Source organism: Toxorhynchites rutilus, chromosome 3 (assembly GCF_029784135.1).
Source record: "Toxorhynchites rutilus septentrionalis strain SRP chromosome 3, ASM2978413v1, whole genome shotgun sequence".
Classification (NCBI taxonomy): Eukaryota; Metazoa; Arthropoda; class Insecta; order Diptera; family Culicidae; genus Toxorhynchites; species Toxorhynchites rutilus.
The window spans coordinates 107,422,698-107,440,191 of record NC_073746.1 but is presented as its reverse complement, the minus strand read 5'-3'; positions in this window follow the sequence as shown (position 1 = coordinate 107,440,191).

Below are 17,494 nucleotides of genomic sequence, written 5' to 3'. Positions count from 1 at the left end.
AACAGACCGAAAAATACAACATTTTTTTAGTAATATGGACAGGTTTGTAATACATGAAGCGTAGAGGTTTATCGATCGCGAGAGGAATAATATCATTCAACCAAGGTCTGATCTCATCACAAATGTTCGTTAAATGATGAAAAAATTGAATTACTCCACCTAGAAGTGATATCGTGCTTTTCAGCAGTGTAAACGGACAGACTCTCAACTATTTTGCTTCAGTTCAATTTTAAAAGCATATGTTTTCGAGAAAAATGAATTTTAATTTTCAAAATATTTTATTTTTCTAAAAAATTCTTTGATAATTTTTAATGAAAATCTAAGTAATTTCCTACATTCCATTCTGTGACTAACATTTTGCAGGTCTGAAGTTTTTTTTTAATTTTGGGGTTTTTCAACTTTTTTCGAAAATTTTTAAAAAAATACGTTTTTGAAAAAAATGAATTTTAATTTTTAAAATAACTTTTTTGTCAGTGAAATTTTTTTCCAAAATTTTTTTGGTTATTTTTGGTGCAAATTGAAACAATTTTCTACATTTCATTCTTTGACAAGAAATTGGTAGGTATCATAGTTTTGAAGTTATATTTTTTTTGTAAAAAATTAAGAAAAAAAAATTTAGCTTTTTCCAAAAAGTAGTCTAATTGTTTTTCGAATATTTCAAGTATGCAAAGTTGCTTAAAGAGCCCATGTTTTTACACCCACAACGTTTCACTACTATCTGAAATGGTGCTGCCAACTCCTGAGACGAGTTGGCATGAAATTCGTCAGATAATAGTATGATACATTACCATTACACATAATTCTAGAATTACTATCTTTTTATTTTATTTGGATTTTTTTTCGTCAAGTTGCATAATTCATTTCTCAAAAAGCATTAAGGCCATCCATGCCTTGGTATTGCTATCGTATATCACTGGCAATGACTTTTTCTTTTTGAAAAATCGTGGAACCTGGAGAGGAAAAGATAAAGCCCTTCGTCGGTATCATGCCCTCGACTTTGAAGTAAAGCACTCGTGTCGCCGGGACTCTTTTGCTAACGAAGGGGAGACAGTCGCAGCAACCGGTAACCTCCGGCTCCTCTACGATGTATCATGATTCCTAAACGGAGCAAATATCTGGTCAGTTGATAATCGACCCCATTGATCAGCTGAAACGTTGGGTCGAACACTTCGAGCAGTTGCTCCATGTGCTCGCGAACAACCAGTTACCAACACCCCAGCGTGAGTCGTCTCCAGCGAGACGCATTTCCCGCGTCAACAGAGAGTCATTGCCTGCGTCAACACACAGTCATTGCGAAAGATAGCATCATGCTGCTGTACGTAATTCTTAAAGTCCTTTGCAAGGTAATCCTCAACCGGGTCGAGGAGAAGACCGATGCGATGCTCCGAAGGCAACAGGCGAGCTGAAAGAACCTGTAACGACCCCATTTCTACGCTGCGCATCATTATTGAGCAGATCAATGAATTCCAGGAGTTCCTTTACCTGGTGTTCATCGGTTATGATAAAGCTTTCGACCGCCTGAACCATAACCTCTGGAGCGCAGTGAGATGCAAGGGAGCTCCCGATGAACTAGTCAACCTAGTATCAGCGCAGCATGAGGCCTTTGCGTCTTACACAATGAGGTCTTGTCTGACCCAACCCGGGTAGCGGCTGGTGTTAGGCAAGGTTATTTACTTTCACCACTCCTATTCCTTATCGTCATTGATGAAATCATGGTGGGCACAATCGACCGTGAATCGAACCGTGGACTCCTTTGGAAGCTTATTAAGGATGGAGCACCTCAACGATTTTGATGACATTTGATGACATTGCACTAATATCGACGCGGCGCTCTGATATGCAGAGTAAACTTGACTACCTGGGCGCATGCTCTGCCGCGGCTGGCCTGAAAATTAATGTCAGCAAGACGAAAGCTTTGGATGTTAACACGGTCACGTCTTCCAGATTTACAGTATTTGGGCAAGCAGCGGAGAGGGTCGAGCGTTTCCTATATTTCGGTAGCCAGATTGTGTCAGATGGCGGGACCAACATCAATATATGCGTGCGGATCAACAAGGGATGCTTTTGCGAGTCTGAGTAAGACATGGAGGTCAAATCACATCAGTCACCACACCAGAATCCGGAACTTTAATTCCAACGTAAAATCTGTGCTACTTTACTTTTATGGGACATGGGGCGTATCAGCAGAGAATGCGCGGTAGCTTCAGGTCTTCGTATGCTGACCAAAGGTACCGTATTGAACGGGACAGTACCGTTTTCGACCATTTTTGATTGTCTCGTATTTTGACGTAGAATTACGTCTTTCATTAAGGGTGTCAAATCAGAAAATAGATCACGTTTTTATGAAATAAAGTTAATGTTAATAACTATTTTTGCCGTGAACGGATTCTGGCAATTTACATACCAAACGAATCGGAAATTCACTACGATTTTGATATGCTATACATTGCAATCCCATAGTCTGTATATGGTTTAAATTGATGAAAATTGGAAGCATTCCATTTCTTCATACATTTGTTCTGTCCATTTGTGTGGTTTCCCGAACAGAGCTGTCAATAACGAACAACGAAGGGAAAATCGTAAGATGTAAAGTCTCCGTGAACAAAGGAAAAGAAGAAGAACGAAGGGGAATATTTGCCTAGAGTATAAACAGTGGATCTTGCTGAGACAAACTTCATTCTTTGTGAGGACACCGACTGGACAACACCGTTGCTGGGCGAGCTGGACAGCGAGGGATCGAATGGTTTGCTCAAGGCAATGGGGGTGGAGGAGTAATATGAGTAAAGAGTAGACTTTCCCAAGGGCCTTTTTGAAGGCTAGAGGCGAATGAACTGAAGAAGTTTAAAGTCTCTTAAATTCAACAAGGAAAGGAAGGAAAGGCAAACTTTCAGTATCGTTCTAGATACCAAAAGAATAACATCGCTTGTTCTTCCTTGTTATGCGCCATCATATGTCTTCGTTTCGGACCGAGCTGTGGACGCGACCAAATTACTCACTCGCTGATATCTCTGGCATTGCAATCATTGCATCAAACTGACGCCATTGCATTAATGTTTTGAGATACACAATTGCGTGGGGAATCATCAAGCTAGGCTATCGTCAGCTCACCAAGAAAATAAATGTTCTGGAATTTTATCAGTGATTTGGTTTCGCATGACGGAAGGAAAACCCTCTTCACAAAGGATGACAGCTACGCTAATCTAGACTGGCAATACAAACAGAAATGGATTCTGTTGAGAAGAGCGCAAAACAGAGATAATTGTGTGTATATTTAGTTGCTTCAAGTCATCGATTTATGGATATACGTGCGTACGTGCGTGTTTCATAACCCGTACGTAAAAATAGTGCATATTCGCTACGCTGAAACCTCATTTATAATGATAAATATAAACAAGAAGGGGAGATAGCGGGAGGGAATTATTTACGCTAGGGTATTACTAATAAATCTCTGCTGAGGCAAATATTCAGCCTTGTTCCAAACAGTTAACATTGTTTGTTTTCTATCATCATAAAGGCTTCGTTGTTGCCATTGACATTGTATCCATGCATTGAACTGACGCTATCGCGAAGCAGGTGTTAAGGTTGTGCACCAAAAAATTATTTGGGGAATACCAAGTTATTCAATAAGTTATAATAAGTCATTGATTTATTTGGGTTCGCGTGCAGATAGAATTTAATTCGCTTATTGAGTCACCAAATAAGTGTCACCAAAAAAAAGTAAATGTTGTTCTTGAATTTTGTTTTTGATTTGGTTTCGCTTGTAGTAAAACTTTTTTCACTAAGGAAGACAGCTGCGCTTATCTCGAGCATGTATTGTTCTGCGAGCACAAGAATGATTCATCAAACAATTATCGTGAAATGATTCTACAATAAAAAAAAAAACATTTCAGGGCGACCTGGTAGAATGGTTATTTCAAAATTTTCGTAGCATTATAAAATAATATCCGAAGTTATAAACAATCAACTTCAATCAAACTACAGCGTAGTTCTACGTCAACAATGCGGTCATGTCTTGACCACAACCTCCTATAATTTTTTTTCAATTTCTATCGTATTTTCAGTATGAAGAAAAACATATTTATTTCTTTTCATTACTTTGAATAAACTGTTTTTGAATGAACATCTTCAACATGCGAGTGACTCGCAATCGATATTTAAAGCGTCGTTGGGAAAGTTCATAACTATTTTCATATTTACGTGTAGAACAAGTGAACAGATTTGGTCGGGATCAGTGTTTGCTGATTGACCGTTCCACTGAATAATTCGCTTTCGTTTGTTCAAATATGATCTTACAGAAATCATTTTCCACGGTGGCATTCTTTTGCTTTTACATGTTACAAATCATGACACAAAACAGAACGAGACAACTCTGCTTCGGTTTGCACTTCATAATACACGAACAAGCAAACCAAACCCGTCATGAACGGTTTCGGTGCAGAAAGTTTTTATTCTTCTTTTCCTCTAACTCATTACCAGTGTTGCCACACGTATAGATTTATCTGGGTAGGTACAGATTTTTTCGTTATTTTTGGTACAGATTCTGAGTACAGATTTTCGTCAAAAAGTACAGATTTGTACAGATTTTTTCCGCGGGTGAAATTTCTTACATTTGAACAAAGCTACATTAAGGAACATGATGACTTTTACGCCGCAGTATCGCTTGGTGCGGCAGCTCGAAACTTTTATTAAGTGATATTATGCAATCGAAGTTCTGAAAAACTATGTATAAGTATCATCAAACACACGAATGACGAATGAAATGTAAATGTGGTATTTATAGTAAATAAATTAGTATTTTTTATGCTAATAAAATGGATTTTTCTCTACAACGAATATTTTCGATGGTACATATTTTTAGTACAGATTTTTGGAAGAAAAAGTACATATAGGAAAGAATTTTAACCCCTCTGGTACAGATTTAAATATGGCAACACTGCTCATTACATGTCGAACCTACAGGGAGAATGGGGGGAATTTGGGCCCCCTAAGCAAATCGCGCAATATCCCTAAACCAATACGGTCTGAATAAAAAATGTCACATGTACACTGAGCTACACTTATTTTCTCTCAATCAATAATGTTTAATGATTATATCAAGCTTCAAATTACCAAATATATCATAATATAAAAGAGATGATTTTCGGACATTAAAATTTGATGCGGGGTGATTTGGTCCAGTGTGTGTTTCATAAAAAAAAAATACTTTTGTTTATGTAAAGTATTTTAGGATAATATTACAATCAGTTACAGTGGAATCGATACCAGAGTTTTGCCAAGACAAATTCCAGACCAGAGAAGTTGCATTGAGACCATTACGAATTCTGCATGAATCTATTCACAGTTGTTCGAGCATTTTCAAACAATTTCGATGCTTGGTCAAAGAGAATCCGTTCTTGATGACCTGCGTTGCTCTTTCAAGCTTCTCCTTCTTCCAACGTTGTCTGTCCATCATTTTTTTTTTGTAATTCAGCGGCATCTGGAATCAATTAGACCAAAGAAAAGCTTCAAACCTGTAGGACCAATTCACCCCACAACACAAGCAAAAATTAAAATGCAATTAATTCATTTATTGTTATCAAACTTACTGTTTCGCTGCATCAAATTGCTTCTGTAGGCGAACCGAACTTTACTGCACAATACACGAAAAGTTTGTTTAATCAGCGGAAAAAACCTTAGAACCAAAAAAAATAAAAAAAACTTACATTTTCTGACAATCAAAATGCTTGCTATGTTCATGCTACACTCTGTCCAACTTCTATAAGACCACCCTGATTAAGGTAAATGATTTTGGTTTGTCCAGTCGAAAATATGATCATGGTTTGTCCACTTTTTTGAATGCTCTAATTCAGCACACTTTTATCAAATCAAGTACTCGAATGTTTCAAAACATATAAATAAAATTGTCTTTTTCATGATTTACTGTAGTTTTATAGTATATTTTTACGGAATCGCATGTTTTAAAGGATTATAAAATATACGATCTAATGGTGTCAATGCGCCCCTCATTCTAGCTAACTTTTAATCGATCACTAGATGATTATTTCGCACGTATTCAGACCTTTTCTGGATTATAACACTTACAAATATTGTAAACATCATGCTTGCACATCTTTTGTATCAGATTTACATTGCTAAACCATTAAATTAACACATTTTGATGAACTCAATTCTGATCATGATTTGTCCAATTGGATTATGTTGTTTTGTCCACATGATTTCTATGGCAACCGCTTGGCGCGCTGCAGTTTGTTCATTGTGTCCTTCGCGCACAGCAGACATAAAGTTTCTCTGTGTTGAGTGTGTGGAAGTGAACACTTCTAAAATGCCCAAGAAAGGGCAATATTCTGAAGAAAGCCTAAATAATGAATGGCTCAATATGATGACAGTAAACTCAAGCAATGACAACATCTACTTGAGAATTCGAATGTTTTCATTCAAAAATAGTGATTTCTAAAGCCGGACAAACCATGATCATTTTTTGGGCAAACCATGATCATAATTCCTCATTGAGGAAAATCGTTAAAAACATAAAAATTTGAATAATTTCAACGCCTTATGGTAGTATTAGCAACTAGAGACTTGGGGCTTTTCAACAAACCCAAATTCATATCGAATATATGTGATTTACATGAAGAAAAATCGATTTGCATTTACTAGTTGCGTGAAAACAACCCAAATCGGACAAACCAAGATCATTTACCCTATATTTCGTTGCAACACAAATAGTTGAAATTTCAACAAGATACATTCATGCATTGTAGAATGCTTAGAATAAAGTATAAAGGGTGTGTCACATCAAATTGCATCACGGAAAAATCGCTGTAGAAATTTAATTTTTAGGAATTATATCTTCAGCTTTCGCTTATAATCAGATAAGAGTGTATAGATCACGTTGGCCATGCTTCACTGTCAATTTTTCGTAAATTTGGAAAAATGTCGTCGAACGAAAAAGAGCGTCGTGAATTAATCCTGTGCACTCATTTCGAGAATCCGGAGTTGTCACATCGGGACATCGGTAAGATGCTGGGAATCGTCCAATCCACGGTCAGCAGAGTACTAAAACGATACTTCGAGAACCTAACCATCGGCCGGAAGGTGAAGAACGGCAAAAATGGATGCTCCGTTAGTCGCCAATAAACTGAATTTGTCAAGTTCATTCGTCCAGCGGACCAAGGAGGGCCTGCGTACATACAAGGTTCAGAAAGCTCCTAACCGCGACGTAAGGCAAAACATGGTGGGGAAGACGCGAGCCCGGAAGCTGTACACCGAAATGGTGACGAAGCCGCATTGCCTGGTAATGGACGATGAAACCTACGTCAAAGCGGACTTTCGTCAGCTGCCGGGCCTGTTGTTCTTCTCCGCAGAGGACAAATTCAGCGTTCCGGAGGAGATTCGCAAGCAGAAACTATCCAAGTTTGCCAAAAAGTACATGGTGTGGCAAGCGATCTGCTCTTGCGGAAAGCGGAGCGCCCCCTTCGTGATGACCGGCACGGTAAACGGGCAGGTTTACCTTAAGGAGTGCCTACAGAAGCGCTTACTACCACTATTGAAGCAGCACGAGGGCCCGACCATCTTCTGGCCGGATCTCGCTTCGTGCCACTATTCAAAGGACGTGTTGGAGTGGTACGAATCCAACGGGGTCACCTTCGCCGGAGCTTCGCCCAATAGAGAAATATTGGGCGATTATGAAGCAGGCCCTCCGGAAGAACCCAAAAGTTGTCAAATCGGAGGCGGACTTCAAGAGAAAATGGATTTCTGTTCAAAAAAAACTACAACCTGACGTTGTACAGAACCTTATGGACGGGGTAAAGAGGAAGGTGCGAGCATACGGGCTTGGGCTCGAAGTATGAATAAAGAGAAAATGCCAAAAGTTGTTTAATAGTTTTTATTTTACTGTCTAAAATTTTCAAAATGATCGGTCTACTGGGCGAATTTCTACAGCGTTTTTTCCGTGATGCAATTTGATGTGACACACCCTTTATTTAACCTCATTTTCGTTCAAAAGAATGGTTTGTTTATTTATTGTGCTTAAATATGATAATTTTAGCTGTCAAGTTTCCATAAGATCATTTCAAAATTCATATGTATTATCAATGAAAAATTCCAAACTATTGCGTGATTTACATGTCAAAAATTGGCAACCTTGCCATTTTGGGCTAATAACCTTGGAAAATTCGTGTTGACATACTATTTACCATATTTTTCTGAACGGATTTCGCGATATTTTTGCTTTTTTTCTAAAATTGCGACCTTGTGGTCTTCAATCGTGGTGTACCGTTTTCTTTTAGTATAGATTCTACGTACAAGGATCCCCCTAAGATTTTCAACATGATTCAAGTCTGGAGAGCGAACCAGTCAGTCCAAAAAATTAGTTTTTGGTCCTTAATCCATTGCTTAATTTTCTTGCTGGTATGATAGTAGCATTGTTTTACTGGAATGTGATTTTTTTGTGACGTTATTCACGCAAAAACGGTAGGAGAGAAGATTTCAGAACATGTACGTAATCCTTGAATGATGTGAAACCTATCTTGAGCTTTCCAGTTGCACATAATCTCGCCCTAACCATGCACGAACCTCCACCAAAATTCCTGGTTGAAGAATACTATTCCTCCTTCCGTAAATCACGCCAGTAACCGTTGAAACCATCAGAACCATCCCAATTGAACTTATTTTCGTCACTGAAGATAACCTAGCAAAGCTGAAAGTGAAAAAAAATGAAGAACTTTTTGTTATGGTATATAGCAAAATTTATTCTTTTGAAAACGTTCCTTGTCTTGACATACCATGTCCAACTGTTGAATCATGTGAGCTTTGGCAAAACTCAAACGTCTTTCGATGTGAGATGGTGTAAGATGAGGAGCTTTAACCACTTTAGCCCTCTTTATGTAAGGACTTTTTGCCAAAATCTGACGAATTGTCTTCCGTGAAACATTTAAGTTCAAAGATTGCTTTATTTGCATAAGCGATTTTGAAGTATTCGAAACGTTTCTTATTATTTCCTGGTTATCCCGGTCAGATAGCTTCGATTCACGTGGAGCTCTCTTCTTTTCAACCGTATCTTTGAGGATTCGTCAAATGATTAAGAACTACTTCATGGGATCGTCCAATCCGATGAGCTATTTATCTAATTCCAACATTTTCTTGGTAAAATGCATTGATTAGTCTTTTTTCTCTATCCGTGAGCACTTTTCCTTTCGGCATTTTCCAGATTTATTAATCAAACTAACTAAAAATAACGAAGAACGTGACTGGTCTCATAAAAGCTTGACAGTTGAAAAATACGAAAACATTTGTTTGTGCTCAACGCTTGCACACATACATATGAAAATCATGCAGTGTATGATAGTTACCAATACAAATACACAATAGAATATAAATTGAAACGTTGTTTGTTTACTATGACACAAAGCAGCAAGGTCATCACCTGGTCTTATAGAAGTTGGACAGAGTGTACCTGTTAAATTTTACCAAAGTTTTCTTTACGTTAGGTACATACGGTTCAACAATAGAAGGAGATGACATTATAAAAAATACAAGTTGCCTTACTTTTTGAGATAAAGGGGTGGTTCAAATCAACTCATATGACCAAATCACCCCAACTTACCCTACTTGTGATAAATGAAATCATATATAGCCGATCCAATTTGTTTGAATAAACATGAGTTCAGGGAACCTAAACTGCCTATGTTTGTATAGGAGACGTAAGCGACAAAATGAACAAAATCGACTTTTTCGCCGTTTTGCATTCCACGCAATGTGATACGTTTGCTCAACATGCAAACAAACATTTTTTGTTCGAAAACATTTGAGCAATTTTGAAAAAAACGTTTCCGAAAAACCAATGTTTGTCCGCATAACAGACGTAGTTCCATACAGCTTTCATACATCGTTCGAAAATCAACAATTATCAGTATTATGTGCTATAAGCTGAATCTACATTAGAATCACATTGTTTGTAGAGTCCAAACATGCCTTTCACGATAGTGTCTTATTACTTAGTGTTTCATAACAGATGAATGTAACAAACCATTGATACACTGCTCATATAATTACTATTTTCTGTACACTGCACTGCTATGAACAAAGAAATCAAATTGTGTTTTTAATGTAAAAATTACCTAAATTTATGCACTTGAATCTTCAAGTAGATAATGAAACAATCAAATCAGTAGTAAAATTTAAATATTCTTAGTATTATAACTCCTCAGATTCGACTTCGAAATATTCCACATACCCAGCAATTACTCTTATCGTTGGTGTAAGTCATTCCACTATCTTTATTCGATTGATTGTGATATCGGTAAATCATGCTGCTAAAATTACCCACATTGCAGATTGCCTTTACAAATTCAATTAATTGAAAAAAAAAACACGAACCTGCTGTTCTTATCATATCCTAGAGTATTCAGTGAAAAAGTACTATCATAGACTCGCAACAAATCCAGAGTACATTTTTCAGCAATTTCACTAAATATCTTCCAAACCTTCTTGATTTTATCCGATAACCACTGACGGAGACGTTTTGACTATTATCGAAAATGTAAATACCAACGCAACGGACAGAGCAACCTGGTGATTACGTCTAGCTATGCGGACAAATGTTCATTGAAACGATTGATTGTCCGCATAACTAGACGCAAGCGTTTTCCAAATGGAAAAAATAAGTTTTAATCCGAAAAATCTACTAGGCCCTCTTTTTGCCGATAATATCCTTCAACTGGACAGATTGCCCTTTTTGGAAATTTGCATGGTTACGCTTAAAAAAACAACAAAAATGCGTTTTCCCAACACTAATGGTGCTGGTGATTACGTTTCCTATGCAAACACGGGCAGTAAAGAGAATTTGTGCAACTCCGAAGTGTACAGTCTATCCAAGATAAAAGTGTACAGTCTATCCAAGATAAAGCTCAAGAAAGAGAAAATAACTAACTACTTGTCGGTCAATAATTTATCAGGGTGATGTCATCGAAACGAATTCTCCACGAACTCCACATATCTCTGTCATTCTTCATCGTTGAACTCATGCTTCCTGGAAAACTCGTTGTATAAACTGAGAAATAGATTATAGTTCAACTCCATTAGCCAGTTCTGAACGACTACCCTTGAGCTGAAATGTATCTTGGTAAACGAAAATTCTTAGATTTACGAACGTTGGAAAAATTGGAAGAACTACCCCATGAAATCATAATATTTGTAATAAAAACGTAACATGAATAGATGCGTTGTGCATTCATCATTCTCCGCCCGCACAAAAGCGCACACACGTGTCGCCTCCGAATAATACCCACTTTTAGTGAGCTCACCTGAATTCGCGGCAGGTCCTGCTGGCTGGAGAAAATCGTTCTGAATGGAACGAATTGCCTTACTTCCCACCAGCCGCAAGTATGTCAACGTCAGTCGGCCAGTAGCCATGACTACCAGCCAGCAGCGTTTCCGACGGAATCCCGTGACAGTTTTACTACTGCTCCGCTCCGCTTTGAATGAGGAGCAGACAGGAGCTGAAGTCGGAGCCGACGTGTATGGAGCCGGTAGTCCATGGTTTTGATACGACCACAGCACATTTGTCCCTGTCAGATTTGTTAGACAATGGTTATGATAAAGCAACGGAACAGTGCGAGTGGCAAAAAGGAATCTCTCTCACTATCAGCTGTATTCCCCAGCGCCAGGTTCTGGAGTCGTGGCCGTGGCCACATGGATGGCAGGAACGGGATGGTTAAGAGTTCAAAAAAGGGACACAAATCTTTTGGCTGATTTATGAGTTTTAATTCATCAGCTTGGCAACGGGCTGTGCGTGTGGAGTATCTTGGCTTCCGATGCGGGAGAGCAATAAATTCCAGACAATTTAAAACCGGTTGAAATATATTTTCCCAACAGATGATTTTATATTTTGTTAACCACTGGAACCAGCAATTCGTGTTCCGTGGGTCTAGCATGCACTGATGCAGCCATCGACAAAAGTACATCAATTCACGTAGCTTTGCGACACAAAATGCCACCACGAGCTGCACTATCTTTATTATAACTCTCGAAAATCCCACAATGGGTCTCAACTGCAACAGCTGTACCAAATTGTGCATTATAGTTCGGTTGCCATTCGAACAAAAACTCTTCCGTTGCTTCCCAGGAAAACCGACAGTTCACAATCGGGGAAAACCCCCAAAGTGGAAGAATATGGCTTTGTTTACAATCTGCACCCCTCGAACCAGGCTTCCCCCGTGGGAAAACGGGCAAAGGTTTGCGGGAGAAATGGCAATAAGATGACAATTTATGTAAGTCCCGGCTTTTATCTCCGTGGAGAACTTTCGATTCACCACACCGCATTGGCAATATAAGAATCCGCTTTATCATCCTGCCGTCGGAGGAACCAGTAGCGGCGGCAGTAGTTTAGAGGGACTGATTGGATTCCAAACTCATCGACTCATTGTTGTAAAAAACAGGGCGGGGGGAATGAGACGGCAGCAGAAAAGACAGTCCATTTCACCACCATCCAAAGAAGTATCGCTTCTTTTGAAGATTGAACCACCCGCACACGCCCTCCTCCGAGATAATCACCCTGGAAAAATCTCACATTTCCTTTGTTTTCTGTTTATTTTTCCGCCCCACTTGTTCCGCCGCCCGCTTTCGGCTCAGCAAAGACGGAGGGACAGAAAGGATTCTGGCAAAGTGCAATTTTTTCACTTCTATTGCAATTTCAATTATTCTGCTTCCTTCGGTGGCGCCGAAATAATAAATCTCATTCTGATACTAGAGCTAGGTGGTCCTTCGCTGCGTGATTCTGTTTCCAGATTTAGGACGGATTGGAATGTGGGCAATGTTTGTTTGGATTGCTGTCCGGGTAGGTGCTCAGTAATTTCGCTTCTTATCTACTTTTCAATCCACTTCGAACGGTGTGAATGCGGGTGTTAAGCTAAAGTTGGTATGTGACAGATAAATGTGTTTCATTTCTATACACCCATGTTTACATTGAGTGTCAATGAGCAGGAATTCGATTCGAAATCAGTAATTGAATTATTGATATTTTTGTGCCTGAACAATTCAATGTCAAATTAAGAGAAAAACAGTCGATTCTGATCTGAATCTTTTCCTACTTTTCCGAGACTTTACGATTTACCCAAAATTATAATTATTGGGAGTACAAATAAGTTTCCAGCGTTTTTTGTTCAACGTTTTACGAGAGTCGTTTTCAGTGCCTAAGAAATCGAGGAAAAATAAAGTTAGGACAAAAATAAAGTGATTTTCGAAATCTACGTTTTATTTTCTATTTTTCTACATAATCGCCGTAACGTTCGAGATATTCTTCATAGCATGGTACGAGTTTTTCTATTCCGAGCGCGAAGTGCGTAGCGTCCAACTGTTTGAAGTACACCCAGGTTTTTTTACGAGGTTTTTTTTACGCAGATTTTCGAATTAACGCGGTTTGGTTTTTTTTTACGCGGATTTTCCAATTAACGCGGATTTTTTTTACGCGGATTTTCCAATTAACGCGGTTTTTTTAACGCGGTCACCGCGTAAAAAAAGTCACAGGAATGTTGTGTCCGAGACACGACCGCATAGTTGACGTAGGATTCCGTTAGGCTATCTGTTGATTTTGGATATGCTTGAAGAATTACATCGTTAAACTCTTTGATAATGATTTGGTGACCCTGAAAAAGATGCCGAATGAGACATGATGATAACCGCCCTCTGTAACCCTGGACGAGATGTCTCCTGTGTTATGTATGGATGAAATAAAGAAAAAAAAACTCGCCAATGTAATATAAGATAATTATCAATACCGAACACAATTATCAATTTTTGTCATCAGTAAAAACATGTTACTCGATTATCCGCGAAAGTGAGTTCACTTGTAATTCTATAGAATTTATCGGAATTTGCCAGTGAGCGGTAGGGTCTTGTTCTTTTGTTTTGTTCATGTCCTTCACATTATCTTATCACTGGTGTAAACGACCTTACAGATGGATAGTTTAATGATTTCTGTATTGAGGAAACATAGTTTTCATGCTTAAATATCTCTTTTTTTGTGTCTGCTCCTAATTTTAAGCCCTTTATTGCGTTATCCGCGATTTTCGTAATCCGCGGTGAGCTAGCCCGACTATTCCGCGGATAATCGGGGTTCTACTGCATAGAGAAAATATATTCGAAATGGAAAAGGTAATTTTCTTTTATAATTTTTATTTTCTGGGTGTTTATTTAATCTTTTATTCATCCCAATGCGAATTTTAATTGGACTAACAACACCTTATATTATATGTAGAGCATATGGGAAATCACTTTTTCGTATATTTCCTCACTTTTCCAATTTTTCTTACCGTATGAACATTCCTTGGGTGGAAATGAACACAAAAAACAGACAGCTGAAACCGAACCACCCGTTCTCGACTGGGATCACACCTTGATTTTAATTTATGAACATTTCAATGACTCGTTTCTAATTTCGAGTTATTTTTAACACAACTGCTACTATATACAATTTTACACTTACACTTGTGCTAAACTTTTCACAATACACTATCGGTCATTGATATGAACTTTCACGAAGTTCCAAATTTGAATTTTATTTGCTAGAATCATCGTATCACTCACCTTACATGCAATATAAAAATGCCCCCGACTTGCATATATTTGGAATGCCGATTTCCCCAGGGAACCTTGGTTTTGATACCTCTGTTAGGGGACACATTTCGATAGGAACAAAAGTTCCCCCTACTTTCATGTATTTTCAATGCCGATTTCCCCCAGGCAGCTAGGTTTTGATGTCTCTGTTAGGGAATCGCCGCATGTGTCGTCAATTTCGACCAATCAGAAGTGGATATTTCCGTTAGGATGAGGGTTGAGATTTTTCAATTGTTCGATGTTAGTTTCATGACATATATTATTTTATTCAATGTAAAAAATTGTTATGGTGTGCTGGAATCGATTGACGCAAAAATTTCATCAATCCATCATGAAATGACTGAGCAATAAGCGTTTGAAATTGGACAATTTTGACGATATGCTCGATTTTCAATTTTCAATTTGTACCCCAATATGTTCCCGAAAGACGTAATCCTACGTCAAAAACTGAGCAATATCAAATCTGTCCCTCATGCTTCCTGAGACCATATGACGGAACTTAGTGCTATTGACGGATATTAGTGCCGCACCTATGTGCCAGGTTCGATGCATCTGTAGCGAACACAGATTCAATTTGCCCGCGTTGTTCACCACCGCCTATGCCAGTTTCGATGGGAACGACCACGTCAAGTCGGAGGACAGATTTTGCAACGCAAATGCCTCATAGAACAGAAAGAATTAGACCAGAAGCAGTTAGAGTTGGAACAGAGGCAATTAGCGCTGCAGAGAAAGCATTTCCAGGAGAAATACAAGCTGGGTCGCTAGCTGATGAATCTGCAAGTGCAAGAAGAAGTATCTCGAGATAGCATAAAGCTTGTGCAAGAATGGGTTGATGAGCACACCACTGCGAAACAGAAATCCTCCGTACGACCTTCGTGTGCAACGAAGTTTCATCCAACCCCACATAACGGCTGGGGGAAGAAAGATTCATGTACATGTATTTAAGTCCGCTCGTCGAGAGCCACACACAATGAAATTCATGCATAGCATCAATCCCATTTAGGAATGAAATAAGCGCGCGGGACGTTTCCTTTTCATTCAACCTCCGAGGAACTAAAAACCAAGACGGGTCTATGGTACTAGGTGAGGCCGTTTCGTCACTAAGTTGGTTAGGGGAGCGGTATATGAAAACAGTACGGAAGAAAGCAGAAGGGGAATTATTTGCTTGAAGCGTGAAAGAGACAGACTGATCACGAGCGAGCTTTTGCACAAGCGTATTGTGTTTTGTTTACAAACAAAACACAGTAGATTTCCAAGATGGCTGCAGAGTGGTTTTTGCACATTAGCCCACCTTAGGATCTACTTCTAGGCGCCTTGCTAAAAACAACCGAACCCGAAATAACTTTACACACACGAGCCACACACGAACCACATTACGCACATACGAACCACATAGAGCAAAAAGGGATTTTCCGGTTTTTTTCTCGGATTTTCCGATTTTTGTGCGTAAACCTGAGCAACATCACTTCTCTCTCTCAGTTCATATCTCTCCCTTTCAAGCTCCCTCAGAGCGTATGCCGCACCCCATCACGATTCTCAAGAGGATTTTTATGTGACCTTTTTTTCTTTACGGGGAGTTTCCAATTAACGCGGATTTTCCAATTAACACGGTTTTTTTTACGGGGATTTTCGAATTAACGCGGATTTTCCAATTAACGCGGTTTTTTTTACGCGGATTTTCCAATTAACGCGGTTTTTTTTACGCGGTTTTTTTTACGAGGTACGTATCCCCCGCGTAAAAAAAAACCTGGGTGTACGATGTAACTGCGTCACGAATTTCTTCAGTGTTATCGAATCGTTGACCGCCGAACGCCTGTTTCATCACCGTACTGTTGTGAAGTTTTTGACCGATTAAGAACCGCGATTAATAACAAAATGCCAGGTTTATTGATGAAAGGAGTGTTCCTTATCCACGATAATGCACGGCCCCATTCTGCTCGCGTAAGTCAAGAGCAATTGAAAAAAGTCAAATGGACTGTGTTCGAGCATCCTCATCCAGACGTAGCCCCTAGCGACTATCACTTATTCCCGGTGATGAAACCGGCGTTCGGCGGTCAACGATTCGATAACACTGAAGAAATTCGTGACGCAGTTACATCGTACAGTGGAACCCCGATTATCCGCGAGCGGATGATCCGCGGTGCGGATTATGCGCGACAGCGAGTTCCATGTAAATCCATAGGCCTTCCCGGAATATGTCAGTGAGTGATAGGCTCATGCACTTTAGTTTTGATCATGGCTTTCACATTATTTGACTCCTGGCTTGCACGACCTTCTTGAAAGATAATTAATGATTTCTGTAAACATTGTTTTCATGCTGAAATATCTTTTTTTCGAATTTGGAACTCAGTTTTAGCCCTTTATTGCGTTATCCGCGATTTTCGTTATTCGCGGTGAGCTAGCCAGACTATTCCGCGGAAAATCGAGGTTCTACTGTACTTCAAGAAGTTGGACGCTACGCACCAGGTATGGGGAAAATAGCATCGAAATTCGTTCAATAACACTCATTCACAGATAAAACTCACCCTTCTATTCTCCGTTTATGCCTCACTTTATTTGAGACAGAAAACATTCACCCATCCTCTTCGCAAAGTTCATTCTCGATTAGAACGGAAAAGTACTGTCTCGATTCCGCTCTTCTACTCTCAGAAATTTTTGCATTTCCTCATTTGCCTCTCGGAATGATGGTGATAGAATCAAACTGAAAACTTTTGCTTGAGCCAGCGAGTGTCTCTGTAAAATCAGTCGTTTTCTCACTCAAATAACAATCATTGAGCCTCGATCGCGGCAGTAAAATATAGGTAGATAGTTGAAATCGAGTTGTTTCCTGTGCACTATTGCAATGATTTTTTTCTTCTTTCTAGTATGAAACGACCTAAGC